This window comes from Coregonus clupeaformis, chromosome 28 (assembly GCF_020615455.1).
Source record: "Coregonus clupeaformis isolate EN_2021a chromosome 28, ASM2061545v1, whole genome shotgun sequence".
Lineage (NCBI taxonomy): Eukaryota > Metazoa > Chordata > Actinopteri > Salmoniformes > Salmonidae > Coregonus > Coregonus clupeaformis.
In genome coordinates, this window is record NC_059219.1 from 16,308,325 (window position 1) to 16,334,332 (window position 26,008).

Here is a 26,008-nt window from a genome sequence, read left to right on the forward strand (position 1 = left end):
GTGACTCTTCACGATGTCATCGATGCTCATTGCTTTGTGTGTTTATGCACCATCTCCAGCAGAGACTAACAGATTATTATCATCAATATCACTATTACAGTATTAGTACCATTGCGCTTATGATTATTATTGATTTGATGTCATTTGACTCTGACCTGACAGTTACAGAGGAGGAACAGTTCAAAATAAAAGAGAAACATTACTACTGCTTGTCATTCTCAGTTAAAGTTTGTGTTGTGAGTGTGAGTTAAACTGTCCAGTGGGTGTACGTGTGAGTTTGTGCATGAATGCGTGATTGCATGCAAGTGCAGCATGTTAGTGAAAAAATGTACGCTTTCTTGGGAGTCCATTATATAATTTCTAAATATGAGTATACTGTACATACAAATATACATTCTTACATAGGTAGTTAGAAACACAAGCCACAGTATGTATCAATAGTATTGTAAAGTCCCTTGATGATTAAGGGTATTGTAAATGTGTCAACGATATATGAGTATCATAACATTATAAAACTGAAATTGCAGGTGTCACCCACCAAAATGTATACACTCAGGCACACAAACACGCATGCACACACCACACACACACACACACACACACACATACACACACACAGACACACACACAGACACAGACACACACACACACACACACACACACACACACACACACACACACACACACACACACACACACACACACACACACTGTTGGAAAGGTAATAAGTTAAAAGAAACAGAAGAGGGTCTGTGATCCCGGTGGCTCCTCCATCTCACTGTCTTTGTCCTTCTCTCTTTGACTGACCACAGCAGCAACCTGAAACACACAGACACAAACATATGAGTCAATCTGCCAACTGGAAATGAACAAATCACAACTACCTTATTTCTGAACCAGCCCTTTTCTGCTTTGTGAATGGACGGGATAGACAGGACATTGTAGGAGAGGAGAGAAGAGGGGGGAAAAAAGATAGGAGAAAAAAAGAGAGAATAGGAGAGAAGTAAAGAGAGAGAGAAAATTATAGACAGAGAGAAATAACCCAATAGACCTGGCTGGCTTGGGGCTCCCTTCTAATCCCCTTCTTTCTTTCTAGTGACCATACTGCAATAATAAATAATGCATGTCTCTCTCTCTCTCTCTCTCTCTCTCTCTCTCTCTCTCTCTCTCGCTCTCTCTCTCTCTCTCTCTCTCGCTCTCTCTCAGCCCTTGGAAGTCCATTCCCAGTGGATGTGAGGCAGTCTATGCCAGGAATCTGAAATCTTGGATGGACGCCTCCTTTATCTGCTGCTCATACACCTCTCTGACTCAAAAACACATACAGGCGGTGTAAGAATGTGTGTGTGTGTTAGTGTGTGTGTGTGTGTGAGAGAGAGAGAGAGAGAGGGGAAAGAGGGAGAAAGAGAAGTAGAGAGAAGATGAGCTTGACTTCAGGTTGCATGGTTTAAAGCAGGGATAGAGTATGGAGTCTTGTTTAGGTCATACAGGACAGAAACAGAGAGAAGGGGATACACAGACAGAGAGAGGAAAGGAGAGAGGATGTGGAGAGGCCGAATATGGTACAGGAGCTGAGAAGTTCAAGGTCACAGAAGCACTCTCTCTCAAAGGGATCTCTCTCTCCCTCTCTCCTTTTTCTCTCCTCCCTACAGTATCATATACTCTTTAAGTCAACAATGGAATTTGTTGTTTTTGGGGGCCTGATTTAGTAAGAACAGATGTAGGGTTCACGTCCCGTGGGATGAGAAAGTACTAAAGATGAGTGTGTGTGTGTGTGTGTGTGTAGGGGGTTCCGCTTAAGGAACCAGATGGGTAGGATTTGTAGGGTGTTTGTACGGTGTGGCCATGTCCAATAAGGCCAGCTGTTGTCTGTCATACAATGGTGAATAGACGGAGACCACCCCCCACACAATGACATCATTAAGAAGGGAAAGTGCTTAGTGCTGGGTGGTGGGACATTCAACAATGGAGAGAGAGAGAGAGAGAGAGAGAGAGAGAGAGAGAGAGAGAGAGAGAGAGAGAGAGAGAGAGAGAGAGAGAGAGAGAGAGAGAGAGAGAGAGAGAGAGAGAGAGAGAGAGAGAGAGAGAGAGAGAGAGAGAGAGAGAGAGAGAAAGAATAAGAATGTGGGTGGGGAGCAAAATGGAGTTACCAGTAATGGTAGAGGTGACTACTTTAAAAAAAAACACAAGCTAACCTCTCTCTCTCTCTGATCACCCTTCCCCTTCCACTCGCCCACACCCGCTTTTGTAGCCTGCTCCCCATTTTCTCCCCACTCCCACTCACCCCTCTCCCCCCACATCCCAGTCTCTCTGAGGCCATGTTCAAATATCAGCACAGTTCTCCTCTAGATGTTCATCGGGCAGCCAGTCAGTCTTGCAGTGAGCAGGTCGCTCCCCAGACAATCCTCTCCTCTACACACACACCTTTCATCCCTTGTATCTGCCTGATCAAAGAGCCTGTCACTACCGTGAAGCAGCAGCTCTGGAAATACTAATAACCCCAGATGAACACCTCAGAGAATGGAGACAGAACAAACCTCTCAGGTGTTGCAGAATACTAACATACTTGAAATAGGCCTAAGTAGCATATGTCCCGAGTGTCCCGAGTGGCGCAGTGGTCTCCAGGCTCTCTCGTAGCCGGCCGCGACCGGGAGACCCATGGGGCGGCGCGCAATTGGCCCAGCGTCGTCCAGGGTAGGGGAGGGAATTGCCGGCAGGGATGTAGCTCAGTTGATAGAGCATGGCGTTTGTAATGCCAGGGTTGTGGGTTCGATGTATGCACTAACTGTAAGTCGCTCTGGATAAGAGCGTCTGCTAAATGACTAAAATGTAAATGTAAAATGTAGCATATAAACACCATAGACATAATAATGTAGACAAAATACACTGAGGTGTTTTAAAACAGTGAAAAATACTTCAAATAGGCCTAACTAGCCTATGTTTTTAATGAGAACGTTTACATGCACACTAACAATTTGATATTAAACTGATTATGGCAGTGGGCGATTACGCAATAGTCATGTAAACACCTTACTCTGCATAAGGTCAAAATCGAAGTAAGCATATGCCGATTATAACACCTTGTCACGATCGTTGAGAGACGGGTCAGACCAAGGTGCAGCGTGGTATGCGAACATGTTTATTAAACCCCCCCCCCCCAAAGGTGCGTACTCCGGCCGCACCAACCTGACTCATTAAGGTAGGATCCGGCTCTGGGCGTGACGACCTCTCCCTCTCTGCCTCCCCGTTGCGCACCTGGTCTAGTCTGGACCTCGGCGCGATGCTTCCCCTCTCCTTCCTTCCACGATGCGCCAAGCCCTGTCTGGACCCTGGTGTGGGAGACCCCGAACCTGGGGAGGGGCTGACGTCTGGGTCTGGAGTGGAACCGCTGACACGCACCACTGGTCTGGTGCGAGGAGCAGGGACGGGCCGGACCGGACTGGGGACACGCACCACGGGTCTGGTGCGAGGAGCAGGAACGGGCCGGGCCGGACTGGAGACCTGCACCACAGGTCTGGTGCGAGGAGCAGGAACGGGCCGGGCCGGACTGGAGACACGCACCACAGGTCTGGTGCGAGGAGCAGGAACGGGCCGGGCCGGACTGGGGACACGCACCACAGGTCTGGTGCGAGGAGCAGGAACAGGCTGGGCCGGACTGGGGACAAGCACCACTGGTTTGGTGCGAGGAGCAGGGACGGGCCGGACCGGACTGGGGACACGCACCACAGGTCTGGTGCGAGGAACAGGAACGGGCCGGGCCGGACTGGAGACCTGCACCACAGGTCTGGTGCAAGGAGCAGGAACGGGCCGGGCCGGACTGGGAACACGCACCACAGGTCTGGTGCGAGGAGCAGGAACGGGCCGGTCCGGACTGGGAACACGCACCACTAACCTGGTGCGGGGAGCAGGTATGGGCCGTACTGGACTGGTGAGGCGCACTGGTGATACAGTGCGTAGAACCGGAGCAGGATATACTGGACCGTGGAGGTGTACTGGAGGTCTGGAGTCTACAGCTGGCACAACCAGTCCTGGCTGGATGCCCACTTTCGCACGACACGTGCGGGGCGCTGGCACAGGACGCACTGGGCTGTGAATGCGCACTGGCGACACAGTGCGTATCTCCGCATACCTAGGTTCCTCTATGAACACACGCTCCCTCTGTTGCCTGACCAGCTCCTCTCTCCTTGCCTCCACTACTTCCTTCTCCCTTTGAGCCTCCTGTAGCGCCTCCCTCTGAACGGATAACTCCTGCTCCCTCTGATCTAACAGCCCCCGTAACGTGGTGGCCTCCTCTCTCAGACTCTCGATCCGCAGGTCTTGGAGGACCTCTAAAATAGCGGCCTCCTCCTCTCTAGTCAGCCCTTTCCCGGCCTCCTGCTGCCTCGTCGTCCACCCCGTGAGACCCCCCAATTTTTTTTTATTGGGGCCTTTTCTCCGGCTTCCTCTTCGGCCAGCACCGTTGATGTCGCCGTTTCTCCTCTCCTGCCTGGGCTTCCTCCTTCGCCCAGGGTCCTCTACCGGCCAATATCTCCTCCCAAGTCCAAAATTACTTCCCCACCTGTGTCCAGGGTGTCTGCTGCTCCTGGGCACGCTGCTTGGTCCATTTTTGGTGGGATCTTCTGTCACGATCGTTGAGAGACGGGTCAGACCAAGGTGCAGCGTGGTATGCGAACATGTTTATTAAACTCAATAAACATAAACAAAACAAGAAACAACGTAACGTGAAGTCCTCAGGCTATACACAAACAAGCCTAAACACGGAACACAAAACAAGATCCCACCACTAAGGTAGGCAAACAGGCTACTTAAGTATGATCCCCAATCAGAGACAACGAGCGACAACTGCCTCTGATTGGGAATCACAACCGGCCAAACCTAGAAATACAATTCTACAACCGAAACATATAAATTATAACATAGAGTTTCACACCCTGACCAAACTACCTAGAGAATAACAGTCTCTCCATGTCAGGGCGTGACACACCTGGTGTTATGAGCAATCTTTCAAATTATTAGGCCATGTAAAAAACACCTTAATCGGCGTTCCAAAATTGATTAAATAATTTTACACACAATACCCCATAATGCTAAAAAACCTAAATACCACATTTACATACAGTTGATGTCGGAAGTTTACATACACTTAGGTTGGAGTCATTAAAACTTGTTTTTCAACCACTCCACAAATTTCTTGTTGACAAACTACGGTTTTGGCAAGTCGGTTAGGACATCTACTTTGTGCATGACACAAGTAATTTTTCCAACAATTGATTACAAACAGATTATTTCACTTATAATTCACTGTATCACAATTCCAGTGGGTCAGAAGTTTACATACACTAAGTTGACTGTGCCTTTAAACAGCTTGGAAAATTCCAGAAAATGATGTCATGGCTTTAGAAGCTTCTGATAGGCTAATTGACATAATTTGAGTCATTTGGAGGTGTACCTGTGGATGTATTTCAAGGCCAACCTTCAAACTTAGTGCCTCTTTGCTTGACATCATGGGAAAATCAAAAGAAATCAGCCAAGACCTCAGAAATTTTTTGGGGGACCTCCACATGTCTGGTTCATCCTTGGGAGCAATTTCCAAATGCCTGAAGGTACCACGTTAATCTGTACAAACAATAGTACGCAAGTATTAACACCATGGGACCACGCAGCCGTCATACCGCTCAGGAAGGAGACGCGTTCTGTCTCTTAGAGATGAACGTTCTTTGGTGCGAAAAGTGCAAATCAATCCCAGAACAACAGCAAAGGACCTTGTGAATATGCTGGAGGAAACGGGTACAAAAATATATATATCCACAGTAAAACAAGTCCTATATCGACATAACCTGAAAGGCCGCTCAACAAGGAAGAAGCCACTGCTCCAAAACCGCCATAAAAAAAGCCAGACTACGGTTTGCAACTGCACATGGGGACAAAGATCGTACTTTTTGGAGAAATGTCCTCTGGTCTGATTAACTTAAAAATAGAACTGTTTGGCCATAATGACCATCGTTATGTTTGGAGGAAAAAGGGGGAACCTTGCAAGCCGAAGAACACCATCCCAACCGTGAAGCACGGGGGTGGCAGAATCATGCTGTGGGGGTGCTTTGCTGCAGGAGGGACTGGTGCACTTCACAAAATAGATAGCATCATGAGGAAGGAAAATTATGTGGATATATTGAAGCAACATCTCAAGACATCAGTCAGGAAGTTAAAGGTTGGTCGCAAATGGGTCTTCCAAATGGACAATGACCCCAAGCATACTTCCAAAGTTGTGGCAAAATGGCTTAAGGACAACAAAGTCAAGGTATTGGAGTGGCCATCACAAAGCCCTGACCTCAATCCTATAGAACATTTGTGGGCAGAACTGAAAAAGTGTGTGCGAGCAAGGAGGCCTACCAACCTGACTCAGTTACACCAGCTCTGTCTGGAGGAATGGGCCAAAATTCACCCAACTTATTGTGGGAAGCTTGTGGAAGGCTACCCAAAACGTTTGACCCAAGTTAAACAATTTAAAGGCAATGCTACCAAATACTTATTGAGTGTATGTAAACTTCTGACCCACTGGGAATGTGATGAAAGAAATAAAAGCTGAAATAAATAATTCTCTCTACTATTATTCTGACATTTCACATTCTTAAAATAAAGGGGTGATCCCAACTGACCTAAGACAGGGAATGTTTACTAGGATTAAATGTCAGGAATTGTGAAAAACTGAGTTTAAATGTATTTGGCTAAGGTGTATGTAAACTTCTGACTTCAACTGTAAGTATTCAGACCCTTTACTCAGTACTTTGTTGAAGCACCTTTGGCAGAGATTACAGCCTCGAGACTTCTTGGGTATGACGCAACAAGCTTGGCACACCTGTATTTGGGGAGTTTCTCCCATTCTTCTCTGCAGATCCTCTCAAGCTCTGTCAGGTTGGATGGGGAGTGTTGCTGCACAGCTATTTTCAGGTCTCTCCAGAGATGTTCGATCGGGTTCAAGTCCGGCTCTGGCTGGGCCACTCAAGAACATTCAGAGACTTGTCCCGTACCCAGGGACGGCCTGTTCAATAGGGCGATATGGGCGACGCACTGCCAAACGGGAAAAGGAAGGGATTTTTTTTCTAATCAATTATATCACGGCAACAGTAGTTATCAGTGTTGTAATCTATACGTCTGATCTGCCACAGTGCCACACTGCCACTAAATGTCGAATCAGGCTAAAGTCGTGCTTCAAATGGCTCCACCCCCTTTTGGGGCGATTTCAGTCAGATTGAAAATCGCCCAGAACTTCTGTCATAGACTCCCATGTAAAATCTATTTTTTTCAAATTTCAGAGCCTTCAATACAATCTCAATGGGTGTCTGTGGGCTTGCACTTACGCGCTTTCGTCACATGAACGTAACTAAGAAAAGAGAGGGTAGCAGCGTCAATCAATTCACTACTACTATCAAAATGGCTAGGCTTCAGTGCAACTCGATTGTGTCTTTGAAAGAATTTCCTTTTTGTCGGCGAACAAATGAAGATAAATTGGCAACGAAACAATTAGGACCTCCCAGACCAAATTTAATAATTCAACAGGTTTCTACTAAAGGGGGAAGTCCTACACCCGAGGATTTTCCAAAAAATGGTACGAACGAAAAAATAACATTGCCACTCAACTGGATGAGGGATACAGGCTAGCTGTCCGCCGCCACAACGATGAGGTTAGTGTTGATAATCACAAGTTTACTGGAGAACTGAGACCAAGTAGAGACTTTGGACAGGGTGGATATGGTTATATTGCGATATTGTCAATACAGTATATCGTAAAGTATCACTATGTAACTCGATTTCTTTCACCCCAATCCCTCAAATTAACGGTAAATAACTGAATTGTTTGCCCCACATTTAGCTAAGATGATTAGCTAGCCAGCTAAAATGTTTTATTTAGTTAGCAGTCGCATCTACAATAGTTTACTGTCAATAACATGTCTCCAAAAATGACGTGGTGTCTCCAATTGTGTTGACATTTTACAATTGCGATGCGCATCCATGAGTATCCACTTTCTGTAGCTCAGCTGGTAGAGCACGGCGCTTGTAACGCCAAGGTAGTGGGTTCGATCCCCGGGACCACCCATACACAAAAATGTATGCACGCATGACTGTAAGTCGCTTTGGATAAAAGCGTCTGCTAAATGGCATATTATTATTATTATTATTATTATTCCAGCCTTGTGTAGGTCTCCAATTTTGTCCCTGACATCCTTGGAGAGCTCTTTGGTCTTGGCCATGGTGGAGAGTTTGGAATCTGATTGATTGATTGCTTCTGTGGACAGGTGTCTTTTATACAGGTAACAAGCTGAGATTAGGAGCACTCCCTGAGATCAGTCAATAAATGATTCTGGTATTGACTTATATGCTGCCCCTGTCTTCATGTTGTTGCTGGACATATCTTTTTAAAAATGTGTGTAGGTCACCTAAATCATCAGAAAAATTGCCCCTCCTGAGAATTTTTTCAGGAGCCGCCACTGCCCGTACCACTCCTGCATTGTCTTGGCTGTGTGCTTAGGGCCGTTGTCCTGTAGGAAGGGCAACCTTCGCCCCAGTCTGAGGTCTTGAGTGCTCTGGAGCAGGTTTTCATCAAGGATCTCTCTGTACTTTGCTCCGTTCATCTTTCCCTCAATCCTGACTAGTCTCCCAGTCCCTGCCGCTGAAAAACATCCCAAGAGCATGATGCTGCCACCACCATGCTTCACCGTAGGGATGGTGCCAGGCTTCCTCCAGACGCGATGCTTGGCATTCAGGCCAAAGAGTTGAATCTTGGTTTCATCAGACCAGATAATCTTGTTTCTCATGGTCTGAGAGTCTTTAGGTGCCTTCTGGCAAACTCCAAGCGGGCTGTCATGTGCCTTTTACTGAAGAGTGGCTTCCGTCTGGCCACTCTACCATAAAGGCCTGATTGGGGAGCGCTGCAGAGACGGTTGTCCTTCTGGAAGGTTCTCCCATCTCCACAGAGGAACTCTAGATCTCACCTCTCTGACCAAGGCCCTTATCCACCGATTGCTCAGTTTGGCCGGGTGGCCAGCTCTAGGAAGAGTCTTGGTGGTTCCAAACTCCTTACATTTAAGAATGATGGAGGCCACTGTGTTCTTGCGGACCTTCAATGCTGCAGACATTTTTTGGTACCCTTCCCCAGATCTGTGCCTCGACACAATCCTGTCTCTGAGCTCTATGGACAATTCCTTCGACCTCATGGCTTGGTTTTTGCTCTGAAATGCACTGTCAACTGTGGGACCTTATATAGACAGGTGTGTCCCTTTCCAAATCATGTCCAATCAATTGAATTTACCCAGGTGGACTCCATTCAAGTTGTAGAAACATCTCAAATATGATAAATGTAAACAGGATGCACCTGAGCTCAATTTCGAGTCTCATAGCAAAGGGTCTGAATACTTATGTAAATAAGGTATTTCAGTTTTTTTTTTGCAAAAATTTCTAAAAACCTGTTTTTGCTTTGTCATCATGGGGTATTGTGTGTAGATTTCTGAGGATTTCTATTTATTTAATCCATTTTAGAATAAGGCTGTAACATAACAACATGTGGAAAAGGTCAATTGGTCTGAATACTTTCCGAAGGCACTGTATGCATCTTAGAAGTAGTTTCCACATACAAACTTTATATGTGCGAACTCAGAATCAAATATGTTCCCAAAAATAACATGGTTGCTGTGGTAAAACGTTTATTTTGATTGCCGATTTTCTGCATTTATCAGAGTGCCATCAGATAGCCGGATTTCAGATGTGTCCATGTAAACATGTCTTCTTGCAAAGCATGTAAACATTTTAATCAAACTATTATACAGTGGGGAAAAAAAGTATTTAGTCAGCCACCAATTGTGCAAGTTCTCCCACTTAAAAAGATGAGAGAGGCCTGTAATTTTCATCTTAGGTACACGTCAACTATGACAGACAAAATGAGAAAAAAAAAATCCAGAAAATCACATTGTAGGATTTTTAATGAATTTATTTGCAAATTATGGTGGAAAATAAGTATTTGGTCAATAACAAAAGTTTCTCAATACTTTGTTATATACCCTTTGTTGGCAATGACACAGGTCAAACGTTTTCTATAAGTCCTCACAAGGTTTTCACACACTGTTGCTGGTATTTTGGCCCATTCCTCTATGCAGATCTCCTCTAGAGCAGTGATGTTTTGGGGCTGTCGCTGGGCAACACAGACTTTCAACTCCCTCCAAAGATTTTCTATGGGGTTGAGATCTGGAGACTGGCTAGGCCACTCCAGGACCTTGAAATGCTTCTTACGAAGCCACTCCTTCGTTGCCCGGGCGCTGTGTTTGGGATCATTGTCATGCTGAAAGACCCAGCCACGTTTCATCTTCAATGCCCTTGCTGATGGAAGGAGGTTTTCACTCAAAATCTCACGATACATGGCCCCATTCATTCTTTCCTTTACACGGATCAGTCGTCCTGGTCCCTTTGGATGCAACTCAGCATTCTTTGTCCTCCAAACACGACGAGTTGAGTTTTTCCCAAAAAGTAATATTTTGGTTTCATCTGACCATATGACATTCTCCCAATCCTCTTCTGGATCATCCAAATGCACTCTAGCAAACTTCAGACGGGCCTGGACATGTACTGGCTTAAGCAGGGGGACACGTCTGGCACTACAGGATTTGAGTCCCTGGCGGCGTAGTGTGTTACTGATGGTAGGCTTTGTTACTTTGGTCCCAGCTCTCTGCAGGTCATTCACTAGGTCCCCCCGTGTGGTTCTGGGATTTTTGCTCACCGTTCTTGTGATCATTTTGACCCCACGAGGTGAGATCTTTTTTGGAGCCCCAGATCGAGGGAGATTATCAGTGGTCTTGTATGTCTTCCATTTCCTAATAATTGCTCCCACAGTTGATTTCTTCAAACCAAGCTGCTTACCTATTACAGATTCAGTCTTCCCAGCCTGGTGCAGGTCTACAATTTTGTTTCTGGTGTCCTTTGACAGCTCTTGGTCTTGGCCATAGTGGAGTTTGGAGTGTGACTGTTTGAGGTTGTGGACAGGTGTCTTTTATACTGATAACAAGTTCAAACAGGTGCCATTAATACAGGTAACGAGTGGAGGACAGAGGAGCCTCTTAAAGAAGAAGTTACAGGTCTGTGAGAGCCAGAAATGCTGCTTGTTTGTAGGTGACCAAATACTTATTTTCCACCATAATTAGCAAATAAATTCATTAAAAATCCTACAATGTGATTTTCAGTTTTTTTTTTTCTCAATTTGTCTGTCATAGTTGACGTGTACCTATGATGAAAATTACAGGCCTCTCCCATCTTTTTAACATTTACATTTACATTTTTAAGTGGGAGAACTTGCACAATTGGTGGCTGACTAAATACTTTTTCCCCCCACTGTATTAATCTGTCTATGCACATTATCGCATTACTGTGTGCATATAACCATACTCAATTACATTTTAACGAATCAAGATTTGGTTCTAGGTTCTGCAGATTATTATCAATCCAAAGCACCCTGAATAAACAGGAGTTGCTCTACATTGGTAGTCAGGCAAGCTTGACTGAGGCAGGCTGACACCCCCTGCCCACCCTCCCTCCAGAGGTCACGCCCTCTGACCCCTAACCCCCACGGCGGTCCCGTCATGTCTGATCCCGGGGTAATGAGGTGCGTCAGCCCGCCATTAAACATCACTCACACAACACCCTCAGCTGAGACAGCCCTGATGCTTTAACAAACTGTTTTATGTGCTGGGCTATAAGCTGTGTGTGTGGGTGTGTAGGTGTGTGTGTGTGTGAATTGAGGATTTGGAGTGATTTTAATTAACACAAATCATTTTCCATTTCTTTAAAGCCCAGGTTTAATTAAAAGCCCAAAAGGTTCCCTACTGGATGTAGACTGGACTTAAACGTTTCCAGTCATTAGAATGACAGGAATGCTGCGTTATGGCTACTGCTGTGTTGGGTTGCCATGGCTACTGCAGACTCCAGTGGTCTTATATGAGCAGTCGTTTCCAGTGTACTTGTAACAATAATTAACTATTTTGAATGTCTCTGTCTCTCTCTCGCACGCATGCACACACACACGCCTGTACACAGGCACACACACTGTCATGAGCCCTCTCACTCCACCGGGTTACCACCTTAATGTGTTTCCACTATCTTCCACTCTGCTCATCTCTCTCTCTCTACTCAGCCTAACGAGCTCCACCTGTCCCTGCTCTGCTCGGCTCTAATTACTCTGCCAGCTGCGCTGCATTACCCACTAACCTCTCCCAGTATTTAAAGTCCCGTCTCTCAGCTCTCCTTTGTCAGATCGTCTGCAAAGCTCACACCCGGAACCTGTGTGCTCGCGCTTCTGGCTCACCCTTGTTTTGTGACCCCGGACCTGCCTGATTCTTGGATACTCTTCTGCCCCAGGAAAACCAGACCTGCTTTCTGCCATTACGACTCCTGACTACTCTTCGACCCCGGTAACTCTGACCAGCCTTCTGCCTTGCTACAACGTATTTGGATTTCCCTTGAACTGTACTTCTGCCTTGTTTCATCCGCCCCGTTGTGTCTGTGTTTCCTCCCCCCCCCCAGGACTTCTGGACCACCAACCACCGGCGTCATCGGACGCACCGCTGCCACTGGGGGGGGGGGGCACAGACCCAGCACATTGGACGGGATAACCCCTGGAGCCTTCACTCACTCCCTACTTCCCTTTTCCCTTAAGTTTAATAAACTTTCTGGTGTGACGCAATTGTGGTCCTCTTGTCGTCTGTCTGAACCGTGACAGTACGATCTGACCATCATGGACTCAGCGCACACTTCCCCCGACATGGAAACCGAAGAACCTGAGCAACCCACCGCCATGCTACGCCTGGAACACACTGAGAGAGAGCTAGGCCGCATGAGCGGCGACATCACCTCTCTGCTTCAGGTCGGCCACCAACAGCATCAGCAGTTCCAGCAGCACCAGCAGCAGTAACAACAACTCGCCAGGATCATCCAACTCCTCACCAACCTTACCCCAGCCAGTCTGCCCACCAGCCCTGCCTCCGAGTCACCTGCCCCGGTCATTTCAGCCGCTGCCCCGGAACCCAAGATTGGAAACCCCGAGCGGTTCAACGGCGATTCTACCCAGGTCCGGCCATTCCTGACTAGCTGCCGACTTCAGTTCTCCTTGCAGCCAAGGACCTTCGCCACGGAGGGGGCTAGGGTCGGGTATGCCATCACTCACCTGACGGGCCGAGCTCGACTCTGGGGAACAGCAGAGTTCGAACGTCAAACCCCCGCATGTGCAACCTTCGACCTGTTTGCTGAGGAGATGCTGAAGGTGTTTGACCTGGATTCACCAACCGCAGAGGCGTCTCGTGAACTGTTCAGTATTCGACAAGGCAGACGTACAGTCGCAGACCATTCCATCGACTTCCGAACCCTGGCAAGACGAAGTTCTTGGAACACACCATCGTTGGTGGACGCGTTCTTCCATAGCTTGGCTGACTATATCAAGGACGAGTTGGTCTCCCATGAACTGCCTTCCACTCTTGATGAAGCCATCGCACTGACTGTCCGGATCGACAGAAGGATACAGACCCGTCGTCGTGAGAGGGGGCGCCAAGGTCCACCAACTACCGGCATTCGGAGAGATCCGACTGGGCTCCTGTCAGCTACTGCCACTCACCCAAGTCAGCTTGATCAGTCTGAGCCTATGGAGATTGGGCGAGCCTCTCTCACTCCTGCAGAGCGCCAGCGCCGCTTCACCTCAAACCTCTGCCTCTATTGTGGAGGTGATGGACATCGTGTGGTAACCTGCCCTTTAAAAGCCGAAGCTCACCGGGCATAGGGGGAGTCCGGTTGAGCTCAATGACCATCCAGTCCTCCGACCGCAAACCCTTGCTGCAAGTTCACTTCCGCCTCTCTGACTCTACTCACACCCTGGCTGCTCTGGTGGATTCTGGCGCCGAAGCCAACATAATGGACATCAAGCTGGCACGCCAACTGGGACTGGAGAACCTCCGTTTGACACCTCCTATTCCTGCCCGGGCACTGGACGGACACTTACTCGGATCGGTCACTCATGTCACGGCCCCGGTCTTGATGGGTCTGTCCGGAAACCATCAAGAAACTATCCAGTTTCACCTGCTCCCCTCTCCAGGCCAACCCCTCATCCTGGGTTACCCATGGCTCCGCCGGCACAACCCTCAGCTCGACTGGGTGACCGGGGTGATCAGGGAGTGGGGAGAGGACTGCCACCGAACCTGCCTGCTTGCTGCCGCACTACCCCCCTCGGCCAGTACCTACTAGCTCCGCCCCTGACCTCTCCCATGTCCCAGAATGCTACCATGGTCTCAGAGAAGTGTTTAACAAAGCAAGAGCCACATCTCTGCCCCCTCACCGACCGTACGACTGTGCCATCGACCTCCTCCCTGGAACAGCCCCTCCAAGGGGCCGTCTTTATTCGTTGTCTGCTCCTGAAAGAAGGTCCATGGAGGACTACATCAATGACTCTCTGTCCACAGGATTGATCCGTTCATCTTCATCTCCGGCTGGTGCTGGCTTCTTCTTTGTGGGGAAGAGGGACGGATCTCTTCGCCCCTGCATCGACTACAGGGGACTCAACGACATCACAGTGAAAAACCGTTACCCTCTCCCTCTGCTCACCTCTGCTTTTGAGTTGCTCCAGGGAGCCACTGTTTTTACCAAGTTGGATCTCAGAAACGCTTACCACCTAGTGCGGATCCGGGAGGGAGATGAATGGAAGACCGCATTCAATACACCAACAGGCCACTACGAGTATCTGGTTATGCCTTTTGGCCTCACCAATGCTCCTGCTGTGTTCCAGGCTCTAGTGAATGATGTACTGCGGGACATGTTAAACAAGTTTGTCTTCGTTTACCTGGATGACATCTTAATCTACTCCAGAAACCTGTCTGAACACACCCGCCATGTCCAGCAAGTCCTTCATCGTCTTCTGGAGAATTCCCTCTACGCCAAGGCAGAGAAGTGTGAGTTTCACGTCAAGACAGTGGCCTTCCTGGGGTACATAGTGGCAGAGGGAAGTATCCAAATGGATCCTGCCAAAGTATCAGCAGTCACGTCATGGCCAGTTCCGGAGAACAGAAAGAAGCTGCAACAGTTTCTGGGGTTTGCTAACTTCTATAGAAAGTTTATCCGGAACTACAGTACCGTTGCTGCCCCTCTCACTGCTCTAACCAGCACCAAGCAACCCTTCACCTGGACCCCAGCAGCCGACAAGGCCTTCAGTACCCTCAAGGTAAGGTTCACCTCCGCTCCCATCCTCCAGATGCCTGACGTGGACCGGCAATTCATTGTGGAGGTGGACGCCTCGGATGTGGGAGTTGGTGCTGTGATTTCTCAGTGGGCTGCGGAGGATAGGAAGCTCCATCCCTGTGCCTTTTTCTCACGTCGGTTGTCCCCCTCTGAGTGCAATTACGACATAGGGAACCGAGAGCTGCTGGCTGTGAAGCTTGCCTTGGAGGAGTGGCGTCACTGGCTGGAGGGGTCCACCATTCCATTTCTCGTTTGGACCGATCATAAGAACTTGGAGTACATCCGCACGGCCAAACGGTTGAACTCCAGGCAGTCCCGCTGGGCCCTGTTCTTCACCAGGTTTAATTTCACTCTGTCATACCGGCCTGGATCACGCAACACCAAGCCAGACGCCCTCTCCCGTCAATTCCAGAAGGATGACAACCCCTCCAAGGATCCTGTGTCGATTCTGCCAAGTCCCTGCATCGTAGCAGCTCTGACCTGGGCTGTTGAGGAACAGGTGCTGGAAGCTCTCCGTAACCAGCCCGGTCCCAGCACTTGCCCAGCTGACCGCCTTTTTGTCCCCGAAAACCTAAGGTCCCAGGTCGTTCAGTGGGGGCATGACTCCCGCCTAGCTTGTCACCCTGGCTCCACCCGCACTTACAACCTGCTCGCCCAGAGGTTCTGGTGGCCCGCTCTGAGAAAGGATGTACGGGGAATTCGTCCAAGCCTGCCCCATCTGCAACCAACACAAGTCGTCCTGCCAGCCCCCAGCCGGATTGCTGCAGCCCCTGCCTGTGCCCAGACGTCCCTGGTCTCACATCGCCCTTGACTTTGTCACGGGGCTGCCCCCTTCAAGGGGCAAGACCGTCATTCTCACCATAGTTGACCGATTCAGCAAGATGGCACACTTCATTCCCCTCCCCAAGCTCCCAACCGCCAAGGAGACCGCCCAGGTGGTCCTGGAACACGTCTTCCGGATCCACGGACTGCCAAAGGATGTAGTTTCTGACCGTGGTCCACAATTCTCCTCCGCTTTTTGGAAGGAGTTCTGTCACCTGCTGGGAGCCACAGTCAGTCTGACTTCCGGATTCCATCCCCAATCCAATGGGCAGTCAGAGCGGGCAAATCAGGAGCTCGAGAAGGCACTGCGATGCATGACTTCACGCAACCCCCACTCCTGGTCGCAGCAATTGACATGGGTGGAGTACGCACACAATTCTCTGACCTGCTCTGCCATCGGTATGTCCCCTTTCCAATGTGTTTATGGATACCAGCCTCCTCTATTTGCCAGTCAGGAAGGGGAGGTTACTTGCCCATCTGCACTTGCGTTTGCCCGTCGATGTCGCCGCACCTGGTCACAGGCCCGAGCCACACTTCTCAGATCCGTTGCCAGCTACACTACCGGGGCCAACCGTCGGAGAATCCCTGCTCCCACCTACCATGTTGGTCAAAGGGTGTGGTTGTCGTCAAGGAACCTGCCACTCAGGGTGGAGTCGCAGAAGTTGGCACCTCGGTTCATTGGCCCATTCCCTATCATAAGAGTGATTAGCCCAACTGCTGTCCGGCTCCAACTGCCTAATTCCATGAGGGTGCACCCCACTTTCCATGTGTCTAAGATTAAGCCCATTCATGAGAGTCCGCTGGTCCCTGCTGCGCCTTGTCCTCCTCCTCCACGGCTCGTCGATGGTGGTCTGGTTTACACCGTCCGCCGCCTGCTTCGGTCCAGACGGAGGGGTAGGGGTCTCCAGTACCTCATTGACTGGGAGGGCTATGGACCTGAGGAAAGGACCTGGGTGCCAGCTAGTCGGATTGTGGATAGGACTCTCATCACCGCCTTCCACCAACGGCATCCTGATCAACCTGCAATCCGTAGGGGCCGCCCCAGAGGGATCCCTAACCGTCCTGCCCGCTCGGCTTCCTGTCCTGTGCCTGATCCTGTCTCGGGACCTGTCCCATCTCCCGACCACGGCCCTCCGGCTTCCTCCGAGGATGAGGGCGTTCGCTCGGACCGTTCGGAGGAGTTCTAGCCCTCCTCCGGCTCCCCTCCTCCCGCCCGGCGTGGTGTTGCTCTTGGGACTTCTGGGGCCGTCCCTTGGGGGGTTCTGTCATGAGCCCTCTCACTCCACCGGGTTACCACCTTAATGTGTTTCCACTATCTTCCACTCTGCTCATCTCTCTCTCTCTACTCAGCCTAACGAGCTCCACCTGTCCCTGCTCTGCTCGGCTCTAATTACTCTGCCAGCTGCGCTGCATTACCCACTAACCTCTCCCAGTATTTAAAGTCCCGTCTCTCAGCTCTCCTTTGTCAGATCGTCTGCAAAGCTCACACCCGGAACCTGTGTGCTCGCGCTTCTGGCTCACCCTTGTTTTGTGACCCCGGACCTGCCTGATTCTTGGATACTCTTCTGCCCCAGGAAAACCAGACCTGCTTTCTGCCATTACGACTCCTGACTACTCTTCGACCCCGGTAACTCTGACCAGCCTTCTGCCTTGCTACAACGTATTTGGATTTCCCTTGAACTGTACTTCTGCCTTGTTTCATCCGCCCCGTTGTGTCTGTGTTTCCTCCCCCCCCAGGACTTCTGGACCACCAACCACCGGCGTCATCGGACGCACCGCTGCCACTGGGGGGGGGCACAGACCCAGCACATTGGACGGGATAACCCCTGGAGCCTTCACTCACTCCCTACTTCCCTTTTCCCTTAAGTTTAATAAACTTTCTGGTGTGACGCAATTGTGGTCCTCTTGTCGTCTGTCTGAACCGTGACACACACACGCACGCACGCACACAGTAAAATAATCCCAGAGTCGTGGGTACCATCGGTGGGTTGCAGATTGTTTTCTCTGCTTTAACAGAAATCGCCCCACCTGTTTGCTTAGTGGAATACCCTTAACACGTACATTTATTTAACAAGACATGGAGCTTGTCTGTGGTGGTTTTTCTGGTAGGGTTCCAGCCATGGTTTATCCCTAATAAAAACAGTGTGAGTACCAGAGCCAGTCAGGCAGGGCAGCCTAATATTTGCCAGTCTAAAATCCTATAGCCTGTCTCAGTACTACGATGCCTTCATTAAAACAGCGCTCTACATATCCATACACCCCTGCCTGCCAGGCTAAACATTACTGGGCCTAATGAAATATGAGAGACAGAGAGACAGAGATAGAGAATGAGAGATAGAGAAACACACACACATATACAGTCTTGTTTATCTAACCTTGTGGGGACACACAATTGATTCCCATTCAAAATCCTATTTTCCTTAACCCCTAACCCAAAGCCTAGCCCTAAACCTAACCCCCTAGAAATATACTTTTTCCTTGTGGGGACTAACAAAATGTAACCAGTTGGTGTGGGGACTTCTGGTCCCCACAAGTATAGCTAAACACACACACACACACAGGTTTGTAGAAGGGGTTGAGGAAGCAGCCACTCCACCTTCAGGCCCCCGGCCGTCACATGACATGCAGATTCCAGAGGTGAATTGGCAGATGATCCACCCGCTGGTGGGTATATGGGAAAGTTGTTTTAGTCCAGCACTCATGGCTTAAGGCCCTCACACGCAATCTCTCTACCTCAGAACAGACAGAGGCACCATGCAGGGGCTGGCTAGCTGACTACTGAGGATAACACAGCTACGTACAGCTGTCTCTCTCTCTCTCTCTCTCTCTCTCTCTCTCTCTCTCTCTCTCTCTCTCTCTCTCTCTCTCTCTCTCTCTCTCGGGGCAGAGGGGTTAAGTTAACTAGTTCCTGTGGAGGTGTGTGTGTGTGTGTGTGTTTGAAGGTGTGAGGCAGTGGAGGTGAGGGGTTTGTTCGGTAGCTAGATCTGTGGTGGCACAATTTAAAAAAGGATAACGTTCTAGGGTAGGTTTCCTGAAAACTTTGTCGCTAATGTGGTAGTTTTCTAAAACTACAGAGGGAAGAAGAAAATGAACCCTTAGGTGAATGCTATGGACTAAAGGACTAACTAACTCGCCAGTTCTCTCTCGCTTTCGCTTTTTTTCTTTCTTTCTTTCTTTCTTTCTTTCTTTCTTTCTTTCTTTCTTTCTTTCTTTCTTTCTTTCTTTCTTTCTTTCTTTCTTTCTTTCTTTCTTTCTTTCTTTCTTTCTTTCTTTCTTTCTTTCTCTCTCAAGAACGTTCTCTCTGGGTCTCCCCAGAAGTAGAGGGTCTATTCTACACATGGATGTGTTTTTTATTTCCTCATGTCCTGGCACCACAATTCCACTGTTGAACTTCTTCCATGTCAGCACTTCAAATACAGCCAGAGTAGCACATACACACACTCTCTCGTGTCTCAGACATACATTGTGTACATATGCACTGCATACGGTTTACACATGTACACCCCCCCCACACACACACACACACACACTATGGAGTAGTCAGTCAGAGCAGAGGCCTTAGCTTTCAGGCAGCGCAGGTGCAAGTCATTATACACACATTCCTGGGTGCATTAAGAGTTGCGTCTGTGAGGCGCTGGGAAGCTGGGTGTTTACATAGCAAGTCATCTCTACAGCCTTGTTCTACACTATCCTGGATTTACGACTGCAACTGCTACTCCTAACAGCACCACCCTCCAAACCACTATTACTGCAACTGCTACTCCTAACAGCACCACCCTCCAAACCACTATTACTGCAACTGCTACTCCTAACAGCACCACCCTCCAAACCACTATTACTGCAACTGCTACTCCTAACAGCACCACCCTCCAAACCACTATTACTGCAACTGCTACTCCTAACAGCACCACCCTCCAAACCACTATTACTGCAACTGCTACTCCTAACAGCACCACCCTCCAAACCACTATTACTGCAACTGCTACTCCTAACAGCACCACCCTCCAAACCACTATTACTGCAACTGCTACTCCTAACAGCACCACCCTCCAAACCACTATTACTGCAACTGCTACTCCTAACAGCACCACCCTCCAAACCACTATTACTGCAACTGCTAGTACCACCACCGTTCAAATGACTACTAACTTCCATTACAGCTACAAAGGCTTGGCTGGCTGAGGCCAACTAAAGAGATGAGAAACTATAGTTCGAAGAAGAAACTGCAGACATATTCTATTCTGCTTTACACACATTTTTTGAATAGGTCATTTTAAAGCTCTGGTGTGGCTGAATGATGTCTGACCCCCTTTGACATTACCAGCGTGTATGTCTTCTGTCTGTGTTTGTTACAACGGAAAGACCAATTACGCACCCTCAGCCTCTAAAGCACTGCGCCCACTAAAAACGCTGCCAGTGTCAAACTATTTCTGGGGGCGAGAGCGGCGAGCGGTTACTATATTCTCATCCCATAAATGGCTGATGGTTTGAGGGGTGTATATTATGTCTGAGGCCTGGCTGATTTCCACCTTGTGGGGTTTCTGTAAGTAAGGACATGGAAACACAGCTGGGAAGAAGAAAGGAGTGAGAGAGGAAGAGAGGAGGAGAGGAAGAGAGGAAGAGAGGAGGAGAGGAAGAGAGGAGGAGAGGAAGAGAGGAAGAGAGGGGGAGAGGAAGAGAGGAGGAGAGGAAGAGAGGGGGAGAGGAGGAGAGGAGGAGAGGAAGAGAGGAGGAGATGAAGAGAGGAAGAGAGGAGGAGAGGAAGAGAGGAGGAGAGGAAGAGAGGAAGAGAGGAGGAGAGGAGGAGAGGAAGAGAGGAGGAGAGGAGGAGAGGGGGAGAGGAGGAGAGGGGGAGGGGGGGAGAGGAGGAGAGGAAGAGAGGGGGAGAGGAAGAGAGGAGGAGAGGAGGAGAGGAGGAGAGGAAGAGAGGAGGAGAGGAAGAGAGGAGGAGAGGGGGAGAGGAGGAGAGGGGGAGAGGAGGAGAGGGGGAGAGGGGGAGAGGAGGAGAGGGGGAGAGGGGGAGAGGAGGAGAGGATGAGAGGGGGAGAGGAGGAGAGGAGGAGAGGAAGAGAGGGGGAGAGGAGGAGAGGAGAAAAGAAGAAGAGGGTGAGTGCTATTCGTTAGGCGCCTGGCTGTAGTGTGATAGCGGAGACTGCCACTGTGCTGGTGTGTGTGTGTGTGTGTGTGTGTGTGTTTCTCCCTGCTACAGTACCTAACCCTGCTGTAAATCAGTAGACCTCCTGCTGGGAGCAGCCCATTCACAGCCCAGCCCGACACTATAACACAAAGACCACCATCAACCCCCATTAAAACACACAGCGCCCCCATTCATCTCCAGTCACACCACCATAACTCTCTCCCTCCATGGACCTAATGGTTGTGTGTGTGTGTGTGTGTATGTGTGATGGGATGCTCCATAACTCTCACACCATGGAGCGGTAATGGTTATGTACAAGACTGTGCTCCACTCGGTCTTCCCCTTCACAGTGTCTTCCCTCCCAGAGGGGAAACACTGCTACATTGTAGAAGTCTGACAGGCCCTGTGAGGGGTAAGTGGCTTTTGGAGGATTGTAAAGAGCCAAAGCAAACATCTATTCGAGTTAGAGGAGCCTTTCCAGTGGTACTACTAATGGCTAGTGTAAATAGACCCAGTCAGTCCTCCAGTCCAATGGAGCAGCTCCTCTAGTGTCTGAGGCTGTGATACGTACAGGATGCTGTGATACGTACAGGAGGCTGTGATACGTACAGGAGGCTGTGATACGTACAGGAGGCTGTGATACGTACAGGAAGCTGTGACACGTACAGGAGGCTGCTGCTGCAGACCAGACCTCACCGTGGGAATCTACAGGGAGGCTATGCTCAGCACTAGGGTTGCAAAGTTATTATATCCAGAATCCTCCAAACAGGATTTCTGAAAACCCAGGGAATTTGTGAAAGTTACTGACATTTCCCAACACTCAGCACAGTCCTACAGACAGTAGCTAAGACAGCCTGCTCTAGTCTAATGCAGACTATGGACAAGGGCTTTACAGTGCATGTGCATATTCATGTTTGAATAATGATGCTACAATATTCTATTTGATTCTATACATGGTCCTGTATGGCTCAGTTGGTAGAGCACGACGCTTCCAACGCCATGATTGTGGGTTCGATTCCCAGGGCCAAAAATTGCTTTGGATAAAAGTGTCTGCTAAATGGCATATATTATTATATTCTATACATGGATCCGATGCATAGTTCTATATAGAACAGTACAGATTACAGCTTGCTTGCAGTAAGTAGATCTAGTAGGGAGGTGATGTCTTCCCACCAGGGCCCAAACTAAGGACGTGCCTCTGTTTGCTCTTCCCATATAACACTACAGTGACAGTACATACGGACAGACAACCTCACTCACCCTCTCTCCCACTCTGTCTGTCATGACTTACTACTGTAAAACGATCTGGTTCTACCAAAACTCCCCCTGCCCTTTGCCGCCAGAGCTTCAGCAAGCCACACACACATTAACACTTAGCTGGCTAAATCACACCTAGTGGAGAAATCAAAGCAGGACCATTAGCATGGACATGGGATTAGCTATGTTTGCATCAGGGCTGAAATGGGAAGTGATGCACCTCAGAGTTAAGGTCACTGCCTGCCCCCACACAACACCCTCAGAGTTAAGGTCACTGCAAGTTGTGTGAGATGGCGATGGATGGCGTGCTTTGCGAGGTGAAGGAAAACAAGGGGATGGAAACTTGGCTTAATGAGCAGCTTGAGTGTTCCATTAGAGGGCCTTTAGTGTTGTGGAGCCAGTTTAGGCCTCCGCCAGCCAAACCCACGGTGAAAATAATCATTAACTCCACCATCCATTCTCACGACAACTTCAGTAGCTTGCTGCCTCTGTGTGTGTTTAAAGTGTGTGTGTGTAAAGTCAACGTGGGTAAAGTTTGTGTGTGTAAAACATGGGTAAAGTGTGTGTATCCTCTCTACACATGTAGAGCAACTGGGAGGAGAGAGGAGGAAAGAGGAGGAGAGAGGAGGAGAGAAGAGGAGTAAAGAGAAGGAGAGAGGAGGAGAGAGAAGGAGAGTGAATGAGAGAGGAGGAGATGAGAGGAAGTAGGAAGTAGACCTCTAAACTCAGAGACCGCCCTGGTTCTTTCTCAGTCCAGCCCAGCCTAGGCCCAGGGGTTTATGGGTAGGCTGCTGATGGAGGATCAGTCTGCTGTGTTCTACTGCTTCTGTTCTGTAAACTACTAGAGTACGGTCGCTGTGGAGCAATGCTCTAAGGAGAAGCTACTAGTCTCACGCTCACTGTGGAGCTACGTTCTGCCTGGAAAATGCGTTGGAAAATGCGTTGGTTTCTACGCTTCATCAGATACAGATGAAGTGCAAGGACAAGGACAGGGAAAGACTGATGAGGTATATCATGGATTTTATAGGACTTCTCATTTCCATAACCATGAGAGGAGTGTGCTGAGTCGATGGAAGGAATGATCAATCCCTTAGCCTCTAGTGGGGTGTCTCTCTCTCCCCCCCCCTCTGGGCCACGTTTAGCTGCCAGAGCCCTACCTCCCTCCATCCACATAGGAGTAAACAAACAGAGTAGGATTGGGCTTAACGTTGGTCTCCCCCAGGACCCTGAGCGAGCTGGCAGAGAGCCGTCTGTTTAGCGTCTGTCAGAAAAAGAGACGATGGAGCCAAATTGAGGTTCAGTCACATCAGCGCTGGGCTAGGAGCCCCTGCCATCTCACTGTCACGCGTCGCCTGGGGCGACACACACACGCATGTGCATGCGCACGGGCACACACATGCACGCACGCACGCACGCACGCACACACACACACACACACACACACACACACACACACACATACACACACACACACACAGACAGACAGACACAAACACACACACACACACACACAAAAACGAACACACACCCTTCTTCAGAGAGGCCCAGAGAGACCCAGCTAAGCCCGTGTCCACTGCCCGGCCCCCAGGCCCTTTCCCCTGGCCACCACATCAAATCACAGCCCCTTCTCTTCGCTTGTCATGGAGCTCACACCTGAGCTTGGATCTGCTGGGATGTGACAGAATACAATAGCTCAGTGGACAGCACCCTGTACACTTCTCACATAACATGGTTTGGCTAGAGAGAGAGAGAGAGAGAGAGAGAGAGAGAGAGAGAGTTTATGTTCTGCAGAGGGGGAGAGGACAGATGTTTCTCAATGCCTGGGTTGTTGTTGACAGCTAAGATGGTTCAAATAGTAGGGTTTTGTATAATGTGAGTTACATGAACACATTCAGTGGGTGTAGAGCACAGTATATAATATAATATAATATAATTTGAGGGTGTGCTTCAGCAGTGGTGCTTATTCCACTCTCTCTCTCTCTCTCTCTCTCTCTCTCTCTCTCTCTCTCTCTCTCTCTCTCTCTCTCTCTCTCTCTCTCAGGATGAAGACATCAGTGGAGGCTCGTCTAATCTCTCGCAGGATAAGACTGTCATCAGAACGGATGTGGAGAAAAAGATTTGAAGGACTTTAAAAGCCTGTTTTCCATCTGTCCCATAGACGGAGACTCCCGCCCAATCTCTGCATCCACAGACCTTTAAATAGTTGCAGTTGGAGCCATTCTAAGCCATCCAGCCCTCCTCTGCCCTCCCCTCCCCAGCCCAGTCTTGAGGGCAGGTGGTTAGGTGTGGAGGCTCAGAGGATGCAATAGGGATTTAGACCCTGATCCAAGGGGGGTAAGATCAGATGCCTGCTGGGTTTAGTCCTGGGCTGGGAGGCTGGGACCCTCATGTCTCTCTCTGATGGTCTGTCTCTGACAAAGACAATCTGTTCCTCTCCCTCTACTCTCTGAAACAGAGCCTCTCATACTCACACAACTCTGAAGAGCCAACTGAAGAACAAATTGAACCGATTCATCAGCGCGGATGTCCCTTTGGATACAGTGTGTGTGTGTGTGTGTGTATCTGTGTGAAATCTTCAAGGTATTTGGACGGTTCATAGAAGGTAAAACAGACAGAATACTGGGAAGAGGAATTCTGAGATGTGGGGATATAATGGTTTAAAGGACAGCGGCAGAGGCAAACCCCAGTGGAGAGACTAGTGGGGTTAGGACACTAGCAGACGAGGCTCTGTCCCAAATGCAACCCTATAAGGGCCCACCCCCTTAGGGCTCTGGTCAAAAGTAGTGCACTATATAGGGGATTGGGTGCCATTTGGGATGCACACAGAGTCTCTAGTGGCTGAGTAACTTTAGACCTTTGTGGTGTAGCACAACACTTACTATACTGCTATGTTTTGGTTTCCTGCAAGCATGCTCAAGTTCCCACGTTGGCCAGAGAGTTCACAGATCACACTGCGCAATTTTGGAAAAATGTAATGGGTGGTTTTGTTGAAAAGACAACTGCAAGATCAGATGCTTGTGGTGCCGTTCTGGCTGTTGTGGTGTGACTTTAGTATAGATCCCATCTTGTGTGTTTGGCCAGACTCCAAAGAGCAACGAGAGGGCGGTGACCTTAGAAGAACATGCATATCCTAGAGCGGAGGACAATTGTATCACAAACCACACTTGAAATGTTGCCCAAAATCCGTTCCAAGTTTGAATGTGCTCTGCCTCGTTACTACATTACCTCTCACAGCAGTCTCAGTGCACTATATGTGCACCAACAGTATGCTTTCTTTAAATATACAATAAGATCTATTTGCAATATGCTTCCCAATATACTGCTATCTAAATCTCTATTAACAATGACTAATTTGGCCTCAGCCACGTCCCTCAGATCCAGACACATACGTATAGGGCCACAACAACAGGCCCAGAGCAACGGCCCCTCTCCCTAACCAGCACTAAACAGGTCCAGAGCAACGGCCCCTCTCCCTAACCAGCACTAAACAGGCCCAGAGCAACGGCCCCTCTCCCTAACCAGCACTAAACAGGCCCAGAG

At 49.1% G+C, this 26,008-nt stretch overlaps 1 protein-coding gene across 4 annotated transcripts in view; it reads right to left on the bottom strand.

Annotated features, from left to right (window-relative positions):
* Nucleotides 1-643: 643 nt before the first annotated feature.
* The window catches only part of LOC121543024 (cyclin-dependent kinase 14-like), a 164,646-nt gene continuing 139,281 nt past the window's right edge, over nucleotides 644-26,008 (bottom strand). For all 4 annotated transcript variants that reach the window (XM_041852696.2, XM_041852697.2, XM_041852699.2 and 1 more), the window contains one exon: nucleotides 644-819. The gene's annotated coding sequence lies outside the window, so the exon portion shown is untranslated. The remainder of the gene's footprint in view (nucleotides 820-26,008) is intronic.